The 22,957-nt window shown below is 43.4% G+C and overlaps 1 protein-coding gene across 28 annotated transcripts in view; it reads left to right on the forward strand.

The window, feature by feature from the left end:
• The window catches only part of MAGI1 (membrane associated guanylate kinase, WW and PDZ domain containing 1), a 465,951-nt gene that overhangs the window by 87,884 nt on the left and 355,110 nt on the right, over positions 1–22,957 (forward strand). The gene's annotated exons all lie outside the window — the stretch shown is intronic.

The following is a 22,957-nucleotide window of genomic DNA, read 5'->3' on the forward strand; positions in this document are numbered from 1 at the left end:
GAAACCATCTTGTATGCTCTTTCTCTCTCTATATATATATCTATATCAGTGTGTATTTATTTGGGGTGTACTTTTCCAGTTAACTTCTCCAGGAGCTGGTGCTCAGGTGGTAGCCTCTTCAGTGAGGCAGATGGGCTTCAGAACATGCCTAAAATACTCTGACTGAATGTTTTCATTCTAAGAAGCTGTGGACTTTTAATTCTTGTTTTACAACAAACACACCCACACAGGCAATGTGCCTCACTCGCACCTGTTTCTTTCAAAAAATAAAAGCTGCTAGCCCAGGTGATTTCTCTTAGAGGGGGAGAAAACGTGCCTCAGTTTTCTTAACTGTATGAAGCTAAATGTTACCATGCAAAGTTGAGGGTTTTTACCCCCTAGCCATAGTTGTGGCAGCAACAAGCTTTATTTCTTTATTTCTTTATTTATTCCCTGTTAAACATGTAAATGGAGCGCTGACTGACAACATAGAGCATGTTAAATCCCACAATCGTTACGATGCTGGGCATTTGGGTGTTAAAAGATTACTTACACAGCTCAATTTCTACACTTCAGGGTCACTTCCAAAGCTTTGTGATGTACGGGTTTTAAGTGTGCACAGTGCATTTGTGCAACTTGAAGGATGGCAGTACAATGGTAGTTACGGAGCAGCTTCCTTTTTAAAAAAGTGCACCTTATTTTTACCTTACGGAAAAAGGTTTGGAAGCCTGGGCTCATCGTGTTGGAAGGCCATATCCCGTGGAGGTCTGGTATGCTTTTGCTCTTCAGGGAAACTAGGTTTAACATTGCTTTCAGAACTGAGTAGCTTTTTTTTTTTTTTAGCTGTGCAGGTTATGTTCCCATGCCTTTTTCTTTTTAAAGTAATATGGTACTTTGTGGGTAAATAGGACTGGAATTATATGGTGCTGGAAACCCTTTTGTCCTCCCCACCTCGTTGTTGTTGTTGTTGTTGTTGTTGTTGTTGTTGTTGTTGTTAAATTGCCTTTGGGCTTGGTGATGTTTCAAACATTCACTGTCAGTTTGCTTGGCATCTCCAAACTTACCGGTAACTAAAGTAATTTCCAACTAGGGCTAGCCTGTGACCCTAAAGATAAATTATAATGGATACCACATATACAGATTTTACCTTTTGCATGTTTATATAGCTTGTGGGCTTTTGAGAAAGACATCTCTAAAGTTTGGTTGAATTTTAGGTTTTCATTGTTTACCAGAGTGGCTGGGGAAACCAGGTACGGGGTATAAATAATAAATTATTATTATTATTACCAGCAAAGTAGGATTGGAATGCATTTGTTGGAGAAACTTCAGCTCGTTTGGGGGGTGGGGAGAGAAATCAAAATAAAGTTTTTTGTTCCTTTGCAGTGCAGCAGAAGCATACTCTACATAGCAGCAGAAAGAAAGCTGCCCAGATATTTTAGCAGATTTTATGTGCAAGAGGGAAGGACCGAGAGACAGTGAAAGTGATGCCTGTGTTTTAGATCAGTGGTTCCCAAACTTTTTTGGGCCACAGCCCCCTTAATTCCAGAAACTCTTCCCCCGTGCCCCTTGCCCTACCCTGTAAAAATCAGTATTCAGCATAGCGGTTTGCACAGCACACTAAGAAAGATAATACAATAAACTTCAAAGCGGTAAAAATTAATTGCACATTTATTAAAATCCAGTTAAAACTGATGAACTTGAACCATTGTCCAGTAGCACCTTAGAGGCCAACTGAGTTTGTTCTGGGTATAAGCTTTCGCGTGCATGCACACTTGCTTATATGCGTGTCTGACCTATTAACATCAAGCTTGCAGAAGAATGTTGGGAAATGATACATGTCATTCCTTTCCAAATTGGTTCGATATAATGTGACAATTGCTAACTGGCTAAGACTTTTCTGATTACTTTTCATGGTGGCAATTTCTTTTTGGTGTGCGTCCTTTTGCAGACAGATACATGGTTGCAAAAAGCAAATGCTGTGTGATAAGCTGTAAGCAGCAATGGATACTAAAGTATAGTAATTATGTAGGACAGTGTTCTCGAAGCTACGAACATGAGTTTGACCAAACTGCGGGAGGCAGTAGAAGACAGGAGTGCCTGGCGTGCTCTGGTCCATGGGGTCACAAAGAGTCGGGCACGACTAAACGACCAAACAACAAAACAACAACACCAGGAAGTTCCCTTGAACCAGACCAATTTTTAGCTCCTCAACCCCTATAGGCTACGTTCACACACACACAGGTAATGGTTTGCTGTGAATTTGGCACAATACTATGTCTCCCCTAGCAGGAACTACCGGTACAAACCACAATTCTTGCCTTAGTGTTGCATGCCAACTGGAAACAATAGTTTGCTTCCCTCCAAACAAATTATCTTGTGAAGCCGAGATTTGATAGTGGATGCAGAACTGGACCTCTAGACAATCTTCATTTCAAGTTTCAATCCTTTGTGGTTGCACTGATATTCTTGCAAGTGTGTGTGTGTGTGTGTGTGTGTTTGGTGCCCACTGAGATCTGAGGGGTAGGTGATGTTTCATTGGGTATATTTTCTAGCTGCTCTTGCCTGTGCAGTTCAATGAAGATCTGGGATGGGGTGGCCAAAAAACCTGTGTCTGTTGAAGACTTTCTTTTCATCAGGTGGGGAGACATGTACTGACTATTAGGAAACAGAATAAGCTTTTACTTTGTACTGGTGGCAGCAGTTGTGCAGAAATGAGTCTTGCTCATTTTAAACACTAACAAATTTATCATAGCTTAAGTTTTCGTGGACTAGAAGTCCGCTTCATCAGATGCATGAAGCGTTAGCCTGAGTTACAGGTTTATTTATTCTTTTCCTGGAGGGTTGGATTGGTTATTACATCACAATGAGCAGCTGCACATTGTACTGCAATTGCCACTGCAGTACAGAATGGCACTGTCTTTCAGCCTGAACTACCTCACAGGAGTGTTCTGTTGTGAGGATAAAATGGAAACCAGGGTGCAGAAGAGCTCTTGCGAGGATAGGCAGAATACAGATGTCGGCCAATAACGCGAGATGAATGCCGCAACCCCAGAGTCGGTCCTAATGGTCAGGGGTCCCTTTACCTAAGTACATAAAATGAGAGTGGCTGGGGAAACCAAGCCAGATAGGTGGGGTATAAATAAATAAATAAATTATTATTATTATTATTATTATTATTAATTATCTGACCCATTATTCATTCATGCACTCAACGTTCTATTTAGGGAATGTTTCGAAGTGTCCGATGAACTTGTAATGCACTTAAAAGGACGTCAATCACGACTGAAATGCTTGTGCTGGGTGATGCTGATGGGAAATACCACTGAATTACAGGATGGTGGCGTTCTGTTTTGTTTTTTAAAAAGGGATCTTGACTCCACTAATGACACATACAACAAGGGCATTTTAATTTTATTTTTTGGTGGGATGGGGAAATATCAGGTGTGCTTAATCCCATGTATTTGATTCTCACGTATTTCAGGGGATCTGTCTTCAAACCTCAGATCTGGTACTTAAAACGCATAGCCTGGACCGTGGAAGTGAGAAGCCCCACAACAACATAGCATTGGATAGTGGGCTTTTGACTTGAGCGCCGTGTTCACCAGGTCTCTTGGGCTATGCCAAACCGTTGTGCCCAGACACTCTTGGAGCCTTCTGGGTATTCATCCATACATGGGTGGATTTCATACGGACGATAGTTCCTTCCACAAGTTTCTAACCCCGGTGGATTCTGGAAAGAGAATTGGCTGAGTGTACTGTTAAGGGCATCATCCCATCCAAACCAGAACACATTTATTTAAATGTAATGCAGATTTTCCTGGGGGTGCATGTACATTTGATGAGTGAAATAATTTGAAATGGATGCTGCTGTAGTTTGACATACAATACCCATCTTTAAGCTCAGTGTGCTTGTTATTGCTGGAGGAAATAATCACTACTATTAGATTTTGCTACCTATCTGTCAAAAGCCAGTTTTGCCTTAATTGACAGAGTAGCTAAGAGGCTAGGGGAAGGCAATGCATATTTTTATTTATTAAAAGTCGTTCCACATGTAGTTCCCAGATATTATAGGGTGATACTGTTCTGTGGGCTCTACATTTCCCTGCTTATTCTTGTGCGCCCCCTGACCCCAAAACCTGCTCATTCTTCATATCTGTAACTAGAAAATTACCAAATCACTGTAAGCTTTCTGCTCGTTTGCCTCATAAGCTTATACTGAGTAAGAAAGCTGTCTTATACAGAGTCACATGCTGGGGTATGAACCACGATCATTTGAATGCAAAGCAGATGTTCTACCACAGAGCTATACCCCCCCTCCCCATTTTCCCCATCCTGGAGAAAAGGGGAGGGCAAAACAATGTTATGCATATATAAAAATGCAAGCAGCATGGTAAATATGATTTAACATTAATTGTGAGGGTAATTTGGCAGTAATCTTGATGGCATATTAAGGAGCTAATTTATTCCTTTTTGATTTTGGTTCTAAGCTGCAGACTTGGCACTCTGAAACTGCATAAAATTTAGATAAAGCATTCATAAGGGGAATTTTGTGGTGAAAAACCATTAATCTTACCCAAGTGCTCTTTATTACTGACTTAACTCCCCGTATCACCCACTGTTTTTGAAAGTTCCTTTGGCTTCAAAAGCAGTTTCCCATTTGTAGGGATAAGGGCACATTGGATCTGTTTCATCCGAGAAACCCCAGGAGGCCTTGTGCAACTATCTGCATGGTTGTTTAGATCGTGGTGGCCTTCAAGAAACCTAGAGCTGATGTACTCTAGGAGAGGAGTGCCAGTGTGGTGTAGTAGTTAAGAGCAGTAGACTCGTAATCTGGGGAACCGGGTTCGCGGCTCCGCTCCTCCACATGCAGCTGCTGGGTGACCTTGGGCTAGTCACACTTCTCTGAAGTCTCTCAGCCCCACCCACCTCACAGGGTGTCTGTTGTGGGGGAGGAAGGGAAAGGAGATTGTTAGCCGCTTTGAGACTCCTGAAGGGGAGTGATAAAGCGGGTATGACAGGTGTGCAAAGGACACACTCTTCGTGTTAAACAACGATATCCTTTACAGCAGCATTAAGTGAAGACCTTTGGGATTTTAAATCTCATGAGTGAGGAAGGGAATAATCTCTAGCCAGCCATGCCCTTCAGGAGAGAACTTAAAAGCTTTTACTTTTCAATAGCCTTTGAATTTAATATTTGAATTCTGCTCTTTTGTGTTTGTAAATGAATCTTCCTGGCACATTTATAAGGAGGATAACAGAGAAGGTATTTAAGATATGCTGCTATGGCCCTAGGATCGAGCTTTAAAAAGCTGCATTTCGATTGTAATAATTCTTACTTTAAAAACAACAACCCCGAATAAATTCACATTCTTGACTTGTTTAATTCTAGGCAAGGGATGGGAAGCCTCAGGCTTGGGGACCAATACTCCAGACTTCTCTACCTGGATCCCAGGACTTTCCCCAAGCCACATCCCTCACCTGCTTTGCTTTGTATCCTCTTGAGTGCTTTTGCCTGGCTGAAATGTGTCCTTCATCTCTTGTAATTCTTCTTACTCACCTTGATAAAGGAGTGTGTGAGTGTAAAGAAACTAGTCTCTGCATGCAGCCAGTCACTGCTTTGCTCGTTTCAGCCCTCTTCTGGTTCTGGGAGATGGGAGAGGAGCTTGTCACAGCACGACAGGCGACACCCATGACTCTTCACCATTCAGACTCATCTCTGTCTTGATGTTTGATGTTTGTTTGTTTTTTTAAAAAAACTTGTGTTTAAAAACTGCTTTCAAAATGTTATGTAGAGAACAAACGAGTTGGAAGTAAAGCGAGCATCCTATACAGTGGTGCCTCGCTAGACGAATTTAATTTGTTCCACGGGTCTTTTCTTATAACGAAAAATTCGTCTAGCGAATCCCATAGGAATGCATTGATTTTTTTTTTGCCCATAGGAACGCATTAATTGAATTTCAATGCATTCCTATGGGAAACCGCAATTCGCTAGACGAATTTTTCATAAAATGAATTCGTCTAGCGAGGCAACCTCCGCTTGAAAAATCCTTTCGTTAAGCGGAAATTTCGTTAAGCAGGGCATTCGTTAAGCGAGGCACCACTGTATTGCCATTATAGCTCATCAACTCTCCAGGAAAGCCATCATTTATCCATTTGTTTTTAATACCACTTCAGGTGCGTCTTAAAGGCTGCAGTTGCTGTAAGAAAGCAGCTCCCTCTTTGCCGCTAGTGATTCAGGGGCTCTGCCTAGATGTTTCAGTCCAGTTCAGCTGGTTTTGGCATAAGCTTTCCTATTCCTTTCAACTACGTTCGTGACCATCATTTTAAGCGTGCAGACTTTAGCTTGCATTGTGAGGAAGCGGCGATAAAGAAATCTAGATCTCCGCTCTTATCGTGTAAGCCCTTTGGGGCGGGCTAAGTTCATGTTTTTGTGGAGCCTGGCGCTCTAGTATAGTACTCTGAAAAAGTACACGAGGATAAGGATTACAGTGAATCGTGCATCTATGTTGCTTAGGTCTCACAGTGTTCACAACACCCACTGCCAGTAGAGGCTATATATCCAGAAAACAGTCTAATACTGACTAATCCAAAACAGTTAGTGCTAACATTCCTGAGATCAATCAGAAGAGTAGGGGTGAATCAAGTCCTTCGATGTTTCCTGTTTTATGCGACTTTCTTAGCTCTGTTGCCAGTTCCTGAATCATAGCTCCGTTTCCTATGTTGTCAGCTTCTTGTGCACTTCATTTAGAGCCAATCTCCTCTCCTGGAGGAGTCTCTGGCAAGAATTGTGGGTGATATTAATTAGAATTCGCTGCTTGCTCTAATATCTGCGGTAACGGCTGCTCTGAAGATTTGCCTGCTGACCGTGGTAGTTAATCGGAGCCTCCATGTTTGCAAGCAGGAAAGCAGATGCTGGAGCTGATGACAAGCTGCTTGGGTTGTAAGCTTCCCAGAAGTTCCGTATCTGGCTGGCCAATGCTGGAAGTGAATACTGATAGCTTATCTTTGTGAGGCCCTAAATCTTCATCCCACCCAATCCCAATTTGCTGCTGTTTAGATGTTGCTGGACTACATCTCCCATCAGCTCTGACTCCTGCCCCTTCTGGCTGGGGCTGATGGGAGTTGTAGTCAAGTAACACTTGAAGGGTAGTAGGTTAAGGAAGCCTAGACTACGATGTTTTCAAATGACATTGGTATTTGTGGGTCCCCACAGTAGTCACTCTTTCTAGCTGTGCTGCATTGCTCCTGTTTTGTCCTAGTCAGTATGAGTGATCGTCATCTACAGTTACCTGATGGCTAGGAGCTGTCTGGCCTGTTCTGAATCCGTTGGTCTCATAAAACTTGTGTACATAAGTAGCTCTAGACTGAGGCCGCAGACCATCGGTGAGAAAAACCCGAGTTCTTGCTATCTCTGGCATGTATTACACTTAACTTAACTTGAGCCTTCTGTGAACATCTTACTGAGGAGAACTTTGTTTCTTTTTAATATCAGTCTGCAGGGATGATAATATCCTGTGTGAGATGTCAGAAGCGTCTGAGATCATTGATGCAGGCAGATTTATTTTTCTCCCCTTCTGCCGGAGAATTAAGACACCATAAGCTTTTTATTTGCATTAAATCATGGGTGTCTGCTGACATCTGAATCCCCTGGTTTTCAGCTGTTTATGTGCATGTTTTACAGCCATTAACAGTGGAACCTGGGGGCGGTTCTGAGTCGGAGATGTTCGTTCTTCAAAGTCCTTCCTAATACCGCTCCACTCCCTCTTGACGGGTTTCTCCAAACCCTCCCTCTGGATGTCTCTAGTGCCTCTCCTCTTCCCGCGCTCCTAATGCCTCCTAATAACTGCAAGTTATCCATACTGATGGAAGTGGCGCCAGGCAAGGGAGCGGAGGCATGAAAGGAGATATACCAGAATGTGCCTGTGACTGAAATCGTGGTTAATGTGTCTAAGGTATGTGTAGGCTGGAGTCTTCTGCCTGGTCTGAAAGCTGAGTGAGTCCCCCCCCCTTTTGTTAAGCAAGGTTATTCTACTTTTTGAGGAACTTGCCAGTCCCGGCACTCTTTTTGCTGCTACTCTTGTCTTGCTATGAGCTGTCCAGGAGTTAAAACAAAGAACTTCCAGGACCAGGAACTGCAAAAGCAGGAATTGCAACAAGAAATTTTACAGTCTTACCTCAGTACTCACAGAATCATAGAGTCGGAAGGGGTCCCTGTGGTCATCTAGTCCAACCCCCTGCAATGCAGGAACCTCACCTAAAGCATCCATGACAGATGGCCATCCAACCTCTATTGAAAAATACCCAACTTAGCTTATTTTTAAGTGTACAGTGCAGCACAGGTGGACTTCTGCTTTTGCAGTGGGACTTCCTCTCCCTCTCCCCTCTTCTCCCTGTGTGCCTCCAAAGTCTGCTCTGGAGGAGCCCCCAATACTGTGGAGCAGATTTTGAGGATACTTGAGGGGCTGCAGGGGAGAGTTCCATTGCACAGGTGGAAATATGCTGTGCAAGTGGAACAGCGTCATTGGATACCGATTCTGTGATTGTCCTACTTCCCATAGGCTTTGGTTGGATTGGCATCTTGTATGATTCACTGGTTCAAGAGACATCTGTGGGCAGTAAGAGGGGCTCCTCCGTGGTGGCACCCTCTCTATGGAATCACCTCCCCTGTAATTCAGAGATGTAGGTGCTATGGTGTTTCAGCACCTTCTGCCAGGTGATTGCTGGTTTTTTAATTCTGGAGGTGGCATATTAATTTGCTCAGGATTGCCAAGTGTCAGGGACTGAACATTGGAGAAGGAATGGTGGAGTCTAAGCCCCACCCCCCACCCTGCACTTCCCAGAGAAGGAGGAGACAGTATAGATTTAGAACAGTGGTTTGCAGAAGGACATAGTTCAGAGGCCGCAGAGGGGAGAAGCTGGGAAATATTGGGTGGAGATCAAGAGCAGGAAGAAGCAGCATCAGGGGAGAGACAGTCGACAGACTCAGTGTCTTTAGACAGCATTCCTGACCCCCCTCTCCCAGGACACGGCGTGCTTTGAGAGTAGCAGAATAGAAAGCTCAGAGGCAGAAAGCACAGATTAGCCAGTGCAGGGATGACATAGAAGAGACGGAGGGGGTGGGACTTTACTTAGAGCAATGCCATTATTTAAGAGAGACAGCATTTCTACATCTCTCTCTCTCTCTGTAAATATTGAATAAAGGACTCTTCTTGTTTTTCTACGTCTTGGCTGCCACTGTGGGAGGGATCTGATTCCCTGAAGCCTTGACACTAAGGTATTTTATTCTTTGGAGATTTCCCTGTTTATAAAATAAAATAAAATATTTTATTTTATTCAGTGGATTCTCTCCCCCACCAGTTGTGCACAGCTTTGGGATGCTGTATGAAAGGTAGTACAAAATATTTAAATTACGGTACTTAAAAACTTAAAAACAAACATCGTGGGTAGTGAAGAGAGGAGGGTTAAAACCAAGTTCGTTCAACAGTTTGAAAACTGGATGTCAATGAGGGTATGCCAGCATGAATAATGCTTAACAAAAAAAAAGTCCGTGGGAGTTCATAATTGATGATTGAGAGGAGTTTTTATTAATTAGTACATTAGCAGATCACTATCATGCTCCAGTTTTATGTGAGTTTTTTTTTTTTAACTGAGCAGTTAACTTGGCAGGGGAAAATGCCACTAATGATTTATTGTGCATGCTTATATAAGGAACACAACATTTAAGTTCATAAAAATATTAACTATTAAAATAAAAAGGAGAGACAGATTTCTTGGATAAGGTGGTGCTAAAGACAATGAGATAGTTGGCTGCAGTGCAGCGTACTGTTTAAAACTAGGGATGTACATACTTTCCTTGGGCCCGTGTTGGTGCCTCTGAATACAAGTTGCTGGGAAAAGGATCACTGTGGCCAGGTTGGGGCGGGAGAGGTAAGGGACCAACTGCTTGATACGGCGAAGATAGAAAAATGTCGCCTTGGCTGTTGCTGCAACCTGCGCCTCCATGGGAAGGGATCTCTAACCGGATGTGATTCATTTTTCACAGGTATTAAGAGCCTTGCTCTTTCATTAACTGATAGGTAGTGGCAGAACTACATAAATTATGGGGTGGGAGACGGGGTATCATTCCATCTAGCAGGCTGAACTTTTGTCGTAGTGTGGCATTGAATCCCCCCCCCCTTTAGTGTGTGTTGATTTTAGTTATTGGCTGCATATGAAGATGTGCCAAAGAGGACCCTTCTACCATTTTGACTGTGGACAACTGCCGTTTAGATTCTCCACTCCGAACAGTTTTCTGCAGTGACCACTCCTTGCTGTCATGTGACACCTGTAGTTTTGCTGTGTGCGCCCGTTATCTGCATTGCCTATTCTCCTTTTCCTATTGTTTTCTCAGAGATTGACAAACATTATTATAAAATGCAAACCACTTGGATTTCTTGGGCAGAAAGGCAGTATATAAATGGAGTGAACAAATTAGTAAAACTTGGCTAGCTAGCTCCTCATCTGTTCAGACTGGAGCAAGGAGATGGGCAAAAACTCTTCAAATAGTCTGGCAGGGGAAGAGTCATAGCTCAGCGGTAAAGCCTCTGTTTTGTATGGATAATATCCCATATTTAATCCCTCGCATCTCCAGGTACGGCTAAGAAAGAAACCCTGGAGAGCAGTTGACCATACTGAGCCAGGTGGAGCACTTCTTATATTACTGGGCCAACCAGGTCTACCCATGTGGCCTGCCAGGCTATTGTGACCCATGCAAGCCCAGCTGCCCTATACTAGATGCACTATATGCAATCGGGTGTGGGGCAAGAAAAGTTGCAGCTGGTCCCCCAAAAGGGTTTGCAGGGGCTGCTGATCAGCCTGTGAAATCCTTTGCAAGTTGCTTTTGAGCCCTGACTTTTGAGGCTTCAAAGCATAGAGCAGGGCTCTCTGTAAGAATCAAGGGTCATATAATTGTCAGTGCTTGGAAAGAGCTAGAGTCCTACTGAGGACATTAAAAGGTAAAGGGACCCCTGACCATAAGGTCCAGTCGTGACCGACTCTGGGGTTGCGGCGCTCATCTCGCATTATTGGCCGAGGGAGCCGGCGTACAGCTTCCAGATCATGTGGCCAGCATGACAAAGCCGCTTCTGGCCAACCAGAGCAGCGCACGGAAATGCCGTTTATCTTCCTGCTGTAGCGGTGCCTATTTATATACTTGCACTTTGACGTGCTTTCGAACTGCTAGGTTGGCAGGAGCTGGGACCGAGCAACGGGAGCTCACCCCGTCGTGGGGATTCGAACCGCCGACCTTCTGATCAGCAAGCCCTAGGCTCTGTGGTTTAACCCACAGCGCCACCCGCGTCCCTGAGGACATTACAAAGGAGTAAAGAAACGATTAATAGTAACTTCAGCTGAAATGAGATTTGCTGTCACCTGTGTCTTCATTGAAAGCTCAAACACACATGAAAAGGAGGAAATTCCCCCCCCCATGTTTTCATCTCACTTCACACTTAAAAAGAAATCAGTTTATGATATATGTTGGCTGACTCATGATTTTTGGACGCTTGCATTTGGCACTGTTCCTTAGCCACATTCTGTGAAACTGGTAGCCGTTTTGCCTCTCCTGTTGGCGGCTGAGCATAGTGGCAGGCTGCCAAGGCTGCAGTGAAATCCAAGAAAGGCTAGACTTCATTATAACTGCTGTAAGGAATGATTGGAATAGTTAATAATCCTCTCGCCTCATTATTTTTTTAAGTCATTGGGACAAAACCTTGAGGTGGATTGTTTTGTTTGCAATCGAGTTCAACATTCTGGTGTATTAGGAAGGTGATCTGTAAAAGTGGTATGAGAATCTGAACTTTTTAAATATTATTTTTTGCATTGAAAGATATTATTGTCAAATTTTTTAAAAATTATGTTTCTTATCAGTTCTGTGGTTGTAAATTCTGAACATAGTAGCAAATTGGTTTGTGTATATTGGCGGTGAAGGTGGGGATTTGCACTTGGGATATGATCTCTTTTTTCCTGTTTAAACTAGAAATGGAAGCAAAACAGGATCCTGCTAGCAGTGCTGTATTTCTGAAACACCAGGTCCATAACATGCTTCTATACACTGACACAATTGTTTGATAGACACAATCATCAGTGGGTGGACTGATAGTGAGTGGTAAGGGAATGCAAGATAATTCATGCAAAATAAGCCAGAATAAATGTTAGAGTTGTGAAAGTCTCTGTGTATGTGTGAATGAGGGAGAACGGTGATCTCCTCCTACTTTTTTTTTTTTTAAAGAAATAAGTAGGGTTAGTTGGTTCGAACTCCTGTGTATGTGTTAGATCTCTAGGGCACCAGTAGCATCCTACAAATCCTACTAATGCTTTGAAGCCACTCCCATCCATACAAACCAGATCCTGCTTGCTCTACTAATGGAATACCCTCTAAGCAACCATGATGGGTAAATGGAAGCTTCATGTTCAGAAGAGGCCTGCCTTTTATGTACAACTGAAATGTGTAAATAGATTTCCTCTTAAGAGGTTGTACCAAACTGAAGAGCTTGTTTCTTTGGGCAGAAGTAATAGGCACAACAGCTTGGTTGTAGAGGGACTGTTGTGCTGGAAATCAAAGATCACAACAAACACCATCAAATCTCTTACTAATCCCACCTGCGCAGGATGAAATAAAGCAAAGATTTCCATATTTAGCAAGGGTTCTGTCCTTAAAACAAAAACAAATATGGTGTGTTTCAATGCAATTGAGACTTGCACAAAGCCAGCCCATTATCCTTTCATCTCTTCTTCAAATAAGCTAATAGCTTAGTGATTACATTTAATGGCATGAGAGCTTTTTGTATCTGTTTCCTCTTGCCATATTTCTTTGACCACTGTAAATATGTCCGTTGTGGACAGAGGTATAATTTTGCATCCTATCCACGGCTGCAAAATAAGTGGTTGCCAGGTCAATCCTGGCACCTTCCAAAATTTGGCTATGAGGACAAGGAGGATAAAGTTCTGGGGAAGGACACTGTGTCTTATTTGCCGTACGTATTGAGAAGAGAAATGGAGAATCAATAAATGAGCTGTTTGCTGACCAGTTCCCCTTGGCAGCTCATTTTAGGGAAATGTAGAAAATTTATATTATGTGGTAACTGATAAATTTAAGGTAAGAACATAGCCATCATGGCTCTATAATAGTAGCCATGGGTAACCTTATCTTCGATGAATTTGTGCAGTCCTGCTTCAATGCCACCCAACTTTTTGGCTATCACTACCTCTTGCTGGATCCTCAAGCTGAATGAGGGAGACTCAAGTTGAAGCTACTTTTTGGAACTTTGTAAGATTAGTCTTTCTACAAGAAATTGCCCCATGTCTCCTAGTTGTACAACAAAGTTATGATGCAGAGCAGGGGTGGGAAACTTGGTGTCTTCCACATGCTGCAAGACTAGAATTCCCATCATCTCATAGCACCAGGCATGTTGGCTGGGGATGATGGGATTTACAGTGTCACAGGTTCCCCATCCTTGATGCAGAGATTGAGTGCCCCAAGGTCATCTAATGATTTTCTTGGCAGAGTATAGGTTCAAATCGAGGTCTCCCCAGCAAAAAATCCAACAGTCTACACTGGAATAGCCAATGTGGTCCCTTCCAGACATTACCAACTCCTGCTTTCACCAATCCCAGCTAAAGCAGCCAGTATTCAAGGGGTTATGGGACTTGTCTAATGACACTGTTGATTTCTCACTACATCACAGTGGCTGAGGTGCACATAGAAGTGTTTCAAGCCCATGGTAGAACCATTATACAAATGGAATCTTTCTGCATTTATTTATTCTGAAAGATAGACGAGGGTGATAGAAATGCTTGCCTGTAGCAACATCAAGTGATAGTACTTGATAAAATGCATGTGTTTTACATGTGGTTTGCATGTCTGAAATTTTGGAAACCCTGTATAGAGTCAGGGGCTGCAGACAGTGAAGAGAGGAATAGCATTCTAAATTGCCATAGCCAGGAACCGCTTCCATCAAGCCCAACTAATGACTGCCACACCACTGTCCACCCTGTTCTAGAGCTGATTTTAAAGGGGGGGGGGGCTAAAGCGGGAGATGGAACTGGCAAACATCCCCTCCCTGTCTCTTGCATTGATTCCTCTGCTGGATTCTTCTGCGACCACAAGGGCACCAATAGGATTCTACCCTCCAGTTCTATAGGATGCCTTCTTCTACGGTAATTCATGTGAATGAGAATCAGAAGTGGACGTTATTGCAATGGAAACTGGGAAATCCTTAAGCTCAACAGATTGCCAGGTATCCATTACAATAATGTCCCCATCTCTCCATCCTATCCCCCTTTAAAATAACTCTGTGCGAGCATAAGACAGAACTGGAATCTCTTTTATTTTAGATACTAAAATTCCTGGGTGCTTTCTTTTTCAAACACTGTGTGAACAGTGTGCTGTTCGGTTCTCTAAAACTGGGTATTTTAGCCCAAGCTACACCTTGGGTTCCATGTGTCTTCCATCATGAAAAAGTTTTTCACAGTGGCGTTGTTTTTTTTTTTAAGGAGCACCATACTTAATGGATAACATTGTCCAAGGCCTATAAAGAAATTAGGGGAAATTTCAGCAACATAAGCAGAATGCTGGTCTGCCCTTTGTAACAATTGATGAGAAATGGGAACAGCAAGAAAACTAATTTGTTCTTCTAGTATATGCTAAAAAAAAACCCCACCAACACCTCACAATTTGTCCAGCCTGAAGAAGCATTTTCAGTTTTGCAAAGCTTGTAGATACAATGACATTGAGGTGACTTGCAGAATCAGAGCATGGAGAATAAACTTTTTGTATAGTTTCCAATAGCATAGAAATGTTTTCCCACAAAGAAGCAAAATACCACTTTGCACACACCTCCCCCCTCGATATGAATACTTCCTTCCCTCTTGCATAAAAAAGGTTTGCAAACTCAAAAGAATGAATTCCAGTTTGTCTGTCTCTGGTGTGCTGATGATGTAGCTGACTCACCACCAATTAAACAGTTTTCTGCTGGGTATAAACGTTTGTTTGCAGAAGATGATTTAAAAGAGGGGGGCGGGAATGCTTGGTGCAGGGAAGAAACATGTACCAAACAGGTTAATCATTGGCAAACCCAGCAGCCTAGCAATCCCACAAACCTTTGCAAGTGCAATCCCAGGAACCCTTGCACTGACGTTGAGGCCAGTGGAGAGTTGAAGTTTGAGCAAGGAGGTTCGGCAGGAGCGACTGCAGAGGAATTTGACAGAGTTTGGCATCTGGTAAGTGCTGCTGATTTTTTAAAGGGTTTCCAGAGGTTTAAAGGGCATTTGCAGGCTTTTCCAATGGTGTTTCAAATATACAGGATTTCATGTAAACGCATGGTGCCTCGGAACGTAACCCCCGCATGAATTGGGAGTTGCCTGTACAATTAAAACAAAAACTGGGCATGATAAAAGATCTCCCTAGTCATTTGTCACAGTGTGGACAAGTTTCACATGGCCAGGAATTGGGAAATCTCCCCACCAGCCTGTCACTTACAGTGATTTTATCCTGTGTAGCTGGATAACATATAGGACATGGTGATCGCATATAAACTTGCATAACATATCCAGGCAGCCAGTTTGGTACCCTGCTCAAACAATGGACTACATGGTGACCTGACTCGCTCTGGTACCTCCTTTAATTGCCACTGTGACAGTATCCAGTTATGGCTGCCTTTTGTGTCACAGGTAACAGGCCACTACTGTACGCATGTGCTACCACTTGTCTTTCCACATGCATGCATATAGCGAAAAGCTCACATGTGTAATTGCCACGTGACCAACTGGCTTGCACGTGGATTGTGCACTGTAGTGTTTCACTGTAGTGTTACATTGCCGCATGGAAATCTGTGTTGAGTGCGCTGTTGCATGAGGGTGCATGAAAAGAGACATCACGGCCATTCCTGGTCTGTGGCAATGTGGACTTGGGGTTCACTTTTTTAAAAAAAAATTAGAAGTTTATAGGCATAAACACATACAGAATACAATTAAAATGATGGTCATGGCGAATAAAAATAAATGTGAAAGTAGAAAAATGAAACACAGATACAGAGGAGGGGTAGTGAAAAAACAGGAAACTACTGAAAATAAAATGCCACATTCAATTGTCACATATGAGAAGAGGAGGGAAGCGGGTGGTGCTGTGGTCTAAACCACTGAGCCTCTTGGGCTTGCTGATCAGAAGGTTGGCAGTTTGAATCCCCGCGACAGAGTGAGCTCCCATTGCTCTGTCCTAGCTTCTGCCAACCTAGCAGTTCGAAAGCATGCTTGTTCAAGTAGATAAATATGTACTGCTGTGGCGGGAAGGTAAATGGCGTTTCCGTGCGCTCTGGTTTTCGTCACAGTGTTCTGTTGTACCAGAAGCAGTTTTGTCATGCTGGCCACATGACTTGGAAAGCTGTCTATGGACAAACGTCGGCTCCTTCAGCCTGAAAGCGAAATGAGCGCCACAACCCCATAGTCGCCTTTGACTGGACTTAACCATCCAAGGGTCCTTTACTTTTACCTTATGAGAAGAAAAAGGTCGGTCCATTCAGTTCTCAATAAAACCTCTCCATATACTTTTCTGTAGAGCAGGGGGTTTAGTGGGCTGTTCTGTTGAGTTAGCATAGGAGACAAACTTACACCATATCAAGTAAAAAAAAAAAGATCAGTTTTTGATGAACCATTAAGGACTCTGTTTATACATCAGGTGTTCCGACAGTGCAGCCCCATACTTTCGCTGGCCACTCCTCCTGGGAAGGAGGTGATTTTAACTTCCAGTGGGCAGCCACTTCCTCATGAAGGAGCTACAGTACAGTCCATGTTGCCCTGAAGACCAAGAGCGCTTGCTCATATATGCGCATAATTGCTACTCAGAAGTGCAAGAGGAGAAATTTTATTTATCAGGGTGCTCCGTCAGCATGTTAGGAATTAAGCACCAAGGACCACTATGCCAATAAGTGTTTTACTGATCATTGTAGGCATTCGTCAACGTTATGGGTTGCTGTCTGCAGTTGCGATAAAAAGCCTGGCATATTCTACAGAAGCAAAATAGCTTTTTTCTTCCAGGAAGAGGTGTATTTAATGTGGAGAATGGATAACATAAGCCATAGCTGTGGCATGATGGACTTAGTGTTTTATTTTTTATTTTTAAATGGCTGTATCTTGCCAGTGGTATGCAATTAGATGCTTCCTAATGGAACTTGACTGGGCTTTTTGGGTAGAAACAGATTGGCAAGGTTTGGAAGAGCTCAGGAGTTCTCTGAGAAGTGATTTCCAATTCTCCTCCATGTGCTTTGCCACCAGAAAAAGTGACATTCATGCCTGTGCTCCTGCCAGAGTTCTTCAGTTCCAGACTTGACAGCTCAATGTGTTGAGTGTGGGGGCTGCCCCTGAAAACTACGGTACTTTGAAACGTCTTCTAGTACTGGCTCCTTAATAGCTGGTAGACCTGTAGATGTGCACATTTTGGATCAAGGGCAAATAATAAGGCTGAAATCTTATATATGCTTAACTCATGTATAAGGGGGCTTCTAAGTAGGCATGCATAGAATTGCACTGTAAATTGAGGACAAACTGTAGTTGGGGAGCAGAACATAACGAGAGCCCCTGGTTCAATCCCTGATATCTCTCGTTGGAAGATTTAGATAGCAGGTGGTATTACAGGATTTTTGCTGTCTGTGATCCTGCCAAAGTAGAACCGTGGGTAGCCAATGTGGTGTCTTCCAGATGTTGTTGGACTGCAACTCCCATAATTCCTGACTATTGGCCAGGGTAGCTGTGGCTGATGGGAATTGTAGTCCAGCAGCAGCTCAGAGTAGGCAATACTGAGCTGGATGAACGAGTAGTCTGATCTGGTATGTGGAAGTTCCCATTGTTTCTAAGTTGGATTATTCTTTCCTGGCCCGGTCAGGAAATTGTATTGGCAGTAGGAATCACGCAGAAGCTTCTGTCTCACTCTTTGAGAATCTTACCTTGGAGGATAAGACGAAGATGTGTTGCTTTCTCCCCCATTCATCATGCCTGGGTACTCTTTTGTAAATATCTGAGCTAATTTGCCATGGGTACAGAAAACTGCAGTGAACAATTTCCCCCAAATGGCAATACCCATCATTTAATGGCATCTGTTTTATTTATTCCAGTCCACTGCATCTGACCTAGAAGGACAGGTGTGGTTTATTATTATGAACTTTGTGAAACAGTTCATACAGTAGAATTTTTCTCTCTAAGCAGCTTGAGCTGTGCTTAAAGCTGCCAGAGAGTCTAGTGCTGCTATTGAAAAGCTCAGCTGCTGGATTATCTCCACAACAACCAGTGTCAAGCCATGACACCTTTCCTAATTAAGATTTTTCAACTTCATCTCATCTAGTGTGGTGTCAACCTGAATGAATCATTGAAAGGAAATGTCTTTCGACATATTTGTGTACATGTGAGTATGCATTGGCATTGGGGGGGGGGGAGGAAGCTGGTGATGATAAATTCATTTATTGACCTGGTTGGGACAATCATATCTCATCTTAACAAGCCAAGATATCAACGAGCCTCTTGCCCACACAGATAGCTCAATCTCTCCTCCGTTTATGGCACGAGCAATCAAGCAATCGAGCTTCTGATTACCTATAGTTTCCTAGTTCATCCAAACTGGTTGCCAGTGTTGGAACAGGCCAGTCGACATTGGTTCAGAAAACTAGGAAAGTAAGTTTAATTAGAAGCTTCCTGGCTTGATTAGTTCCACTGCAGAAGGAGGTGTGAATGGGATGTATGCCCTAGCAAAAGGCTTTCTCATATATTTCTTGAGCAGAAATTTGATTGCCCTACCACAGCCATTATCAATTTATTCCCCACAAGAAAGGGCGATGTCTAGTGGTGCTCCTTATGCTGACAAAAGGCTCTTTGATCTGTTAAAAGTTGGTATCATGCATTGGTGGTCCCAGGACAGAAGGGGAGTGTGTCTACCGTGTTTCTCCAAAAATAAGACACCGTCTTATATTTATTCCCCCCCCCCAAAAAAACCACACACACTATGGCTTATTTTCAGGGGATGTCTTATTTTTTATTATTAAGTATGGTACAGATTAACCTAAAAGGTTAAACTGCCTATCAGTATGGCTTATTTTCGGGGTATGGCTTATATTCCTTGAATGCTTAAAAATCCTGCTATGGCTTATTTTATGGCTACGTCTTATTTTCGGAGAAACAGGGTAGTTCTGAATGAAAGAGAGTGTATCTGAGTGTCATTTCCTCAGGTGTTTAAAAATTGTAATAGTTCTGTAGACCAGCCTCCCCCAAGCTGGCTTAATCCAGATGTTTTGGACTACAATTCTCATCAGCCTCAGATGGCTTCTTTCTGTTGTTGTTGTTGAAAATAACCTTGGGAAATCTGTGCAGAAGATCTGTTAGGAAAGAATGAGAGAGCACTGTGGTGTGTGTGTGTGTTTGTTTGCCTTTTTTTAAAAAAAGTTTTAAATGAGATCTAATCTGTTCAAATTAATCAACCCGATGCACAAACACACGTTAGCATAATAAGGCCTCGAGAACTAATCAGAGTCTCATCTGTCGTATATCTGAATTTCTGTAATTTTGAAGTAAAGTTTCACAAAGCAGCAGGCAGCTGCCAAATGAAAAAAAAAAAGACACACACATCCTGACTGTAAGTGTGAAAGAGGAACTGCCAAGGAGCCTCATGTGCTTTCTTCTTTTCAAAGGCGGTTACAAAGAGCCAAAGTAGATTCCCCGCAAATTGCATGGTGGATGCCCCAAATGCAGCCACACGCCTACTAACATCTCACCTTGCCTCCCCATAGGAGCGCCAGGCATGCGGCCGCCATTCTTCTCATGTCTGATTTGACCCTTTCAAAAGACGCTTAATGATTGACAGTTTAATTTCCTGGCTGTGTCTTTCTGGCTGACTAACAGCCCTGCCTACCCACCCCGCTATTCCCGTAGGTTTTCAGTCATGCTTCCTTGCTCAGTGATTCAGGTCTTGACGCCCACTTGAGATTGTGGGGATGCTATGTAAATGTTTAAATAAATAGGTTCTACCCTCGGGTCAGTAAATGTTTGCGATGATTACGGAGCTCGCATAACCTGAGAATACTAATGACGTATCATTTGCTGTTAGACTAAACAGGAGACAGGGCTGTCTAGGGCTGCAGCTCATTGGGAGAGCACATGCCCTGCAAACAGAACATCCCAGGTTCAATCACAAGCACTTCCAGTTAGGGCTTGTGGAGAGCCACGGCCGGTAGGCAGTGCCGAGCCAGATGGAATAGAATCATAAAATTGTAGAGTTGGAAGGGACTCTGAGGGTCATCTTGTCCACCCCTCTGCAATGTAGGAAACTCAATGAAAGCATCCATGAGAGAGGACCATCCAACCTCTGCTTAAAAACCTCAAAAAAATGAGAACCTACCACCTCTTGTGGGAGTTTCTTCCACTGGCAAATGCCTCTTGCTGTCAGAAAGTCCATCCTGACGTTTTGTCAGACTCTCCTTTCCTGTAACTTGGAGGATGGAAAGATGTGTCTGTAAATGTCTGTTTTTGGGTTGACCTGCTGCACAAGGTTAGAGAGTCACATCCATTGTTTCAAACACTTTTGCCTTGCCTACCACTGACATGGAACCCCCAGGAAGCTTCCTCGTGAAGAAATGCGGTCCTTGGGTTGAAATGTTTTCCCACCCCCTTCTTCATTCTTCCCTCTCCATGGACCCATTTCATAGATCCTACCTCTGCTTGCATTCTGTGCTATTTCATCTCTAGCCTGCGGGCAGACTCCTGGAGTGTGCAGAGTTGCCAGTATTCCAGTAAGGTCACAATTTCCACATTGGGAAATGTTTTGGCAACCCTGTGACATATCAATCATATGTGCAATAAAGTGTTGACTTTAATTGGTGGTGGACAGAGGGGAAATTTTTCAGACAGGGCCTTTGGTAATTTCCACTGTTGTTGACTGTGTGTAGATAGGTCGTTTTCTTTTGAAGTTCAGTGGATGGCTCAGGAGTTCCAATTTAATAATAGAACAAGGTTGCTAAAGTACCTTCAGGTGGACTGTCAGGGGGGGGGGGGTTGGGGGATTGCAGCACGCCAGTCCTGCTTTAAAACTTTTATTTGCTCCTCAGAAGCAATGGCTGAAGAAAGTCATTTGGTGTATCCTCAGCCGGTTCTTAATTGCAACATAGAAGAACACCAGCAGAAATAACAGCAAAACCTGGCTTCATGAGTGCTACGATTGGGATTGAGTTTTTGCCAGCATAATGGTAATGGGAAGAGGCTAGCCAAGCAAACTATTTACCGCATTTATATAGCAATAACAGGAGTACTCTGGTGGTTTGCAGAGCAAGAATAAAATGAAAACAAGAATTCTATTATTTTTGTACGTGGCTTTTTTCCCTGATGAAGCGGTTTATATTTTTTTCCAAATGAATAAAATAAAAACAGTCACAAAATGTTTAAACTTGCTGCTGTGCATCTGTGTTATGCTTCTGTAAAATGATTTAAAAATAATGTAGCTCAAGCATGAGACTCTTAATCTCAGGGCTGCGGGTTCAAGCCCCACATTGGGCAAAAGATTCCTGCATTGCAGGAGGTTGGACTAGATGATCCGAGTTGTCCCTTGCAACTCTATGATTCTATGTGCCTTTTGCATGTACCCAACGTAGTTTGCAGCCTGCATAAATTCTCATCAATTTTGTCATCCAGAATCATCTGCTTGCATGTGCTTTTAATTCCCTATTTCTCCGAGTGGTACATACATTCTGAGTTTGGATTACACTGGGTTGCATCTAACAAAGTTTTCCTAAAGGACTTTGGTTTGCACAATGGAACTTCCCCTCCCCTTCCTGCACACTCCCTGTGTCCTCTCCCCCCCCCAAAAAAATGGTCTGGTCCATTTTGGTTTGCACAATGGAACTTCCCCTCCCCTTCCTGCACACTCCCTGTGTCCTCCCCCCCCAAAAAATGGTCTGGTCCATTTTGGTTTGCACAATGGAACTTCCCCTCCCCTTCCTGCACACTCCCTGTGTCCTCTCCCCCCCCCCCAAAAAAAATTTGTCTGGTCCAGAAGCTTGGGAGAACCCCCAGAAAAGATTGAGAGTATATGGTAGGAGGAGAGGGAGGGGAAATTGCATTGTACAGGCAGAAGTCATTGCATGAAAATCCTTGGGAGCAACTCAGTGACACCAGTCTACATTGCTAGATTACTTGCTTCTTCCACCTTGGCTATGTCACTTATGCATGGGCATGTCCTGGTTTTCAGCTATGAAGTACCACAGGGTTTGGTTCTGTGTAGATCAGCCACAGGACACAGGGGGCACTGTGGTCTAAACCACTGAGCCTCTTGAGCTTGCTGATCAGAAGGTCAGTGGTTTGAATCCCCATGACGGGGTGAGCTGCCGTTGCTCGGTCCTACCTCCTGCCAACCTAGCAGTTCAAAAGCCCACAAAAAAAGTGCAAGTAGATAAATAGGTACCCCTCCGGCGGGAAGGTAAGCTTCCATGCACTGCTCTTGTTCGCCAGAAGCGGCTTAGTCATGCTGGCCACATGACCCGGAAAAACTGTCTGTGGACAAACGCCGGCTCCCTCGGCCTGTAAAGCGAGATGAGCGCCGCAACCCCAGAGTCGTCTGCGACTGGACTGAACTGTCAGGGGTCCTTTACCTTTACCTTTAGATCAGCCACTGGCATTCTCCTGCACTAACACAGTCTGAATGAACCCAGCATATCATGCTTATTGGGCAGATGTCACAACATAACGACTTTATGAACACCTGGTTCTCCTTCATCACATAGGTAAAAAAAGGACTTCATGATGTTAGTCCCCTGGGAGCACTATGATCATTTTGAAGAAGTATGAGGATGTAAAACATGATACATAATGCCTTCAATCACCAAACTATACCAGCAAGTGTGTGTTTGTTTGGACTAAAGAGACTTACTGTGTTTACGCTGACAAAAGTTTCCTCTGGAAAATCCACAGAATGGCT

Source organism: Zootoca vivipara, chromosome 2, assembly GCF_965207765.1.
Source record: "Zootoca vivipara chromosome 2, rZooViv2.hap1.1, whole genome shotgun sequence".
Lineage (NCBI taxonomy): Eukaryota > Metazoa > Chordata > Lepidosauria > Squamata > Lacertidae > Zootoca > Zootoca vivipara.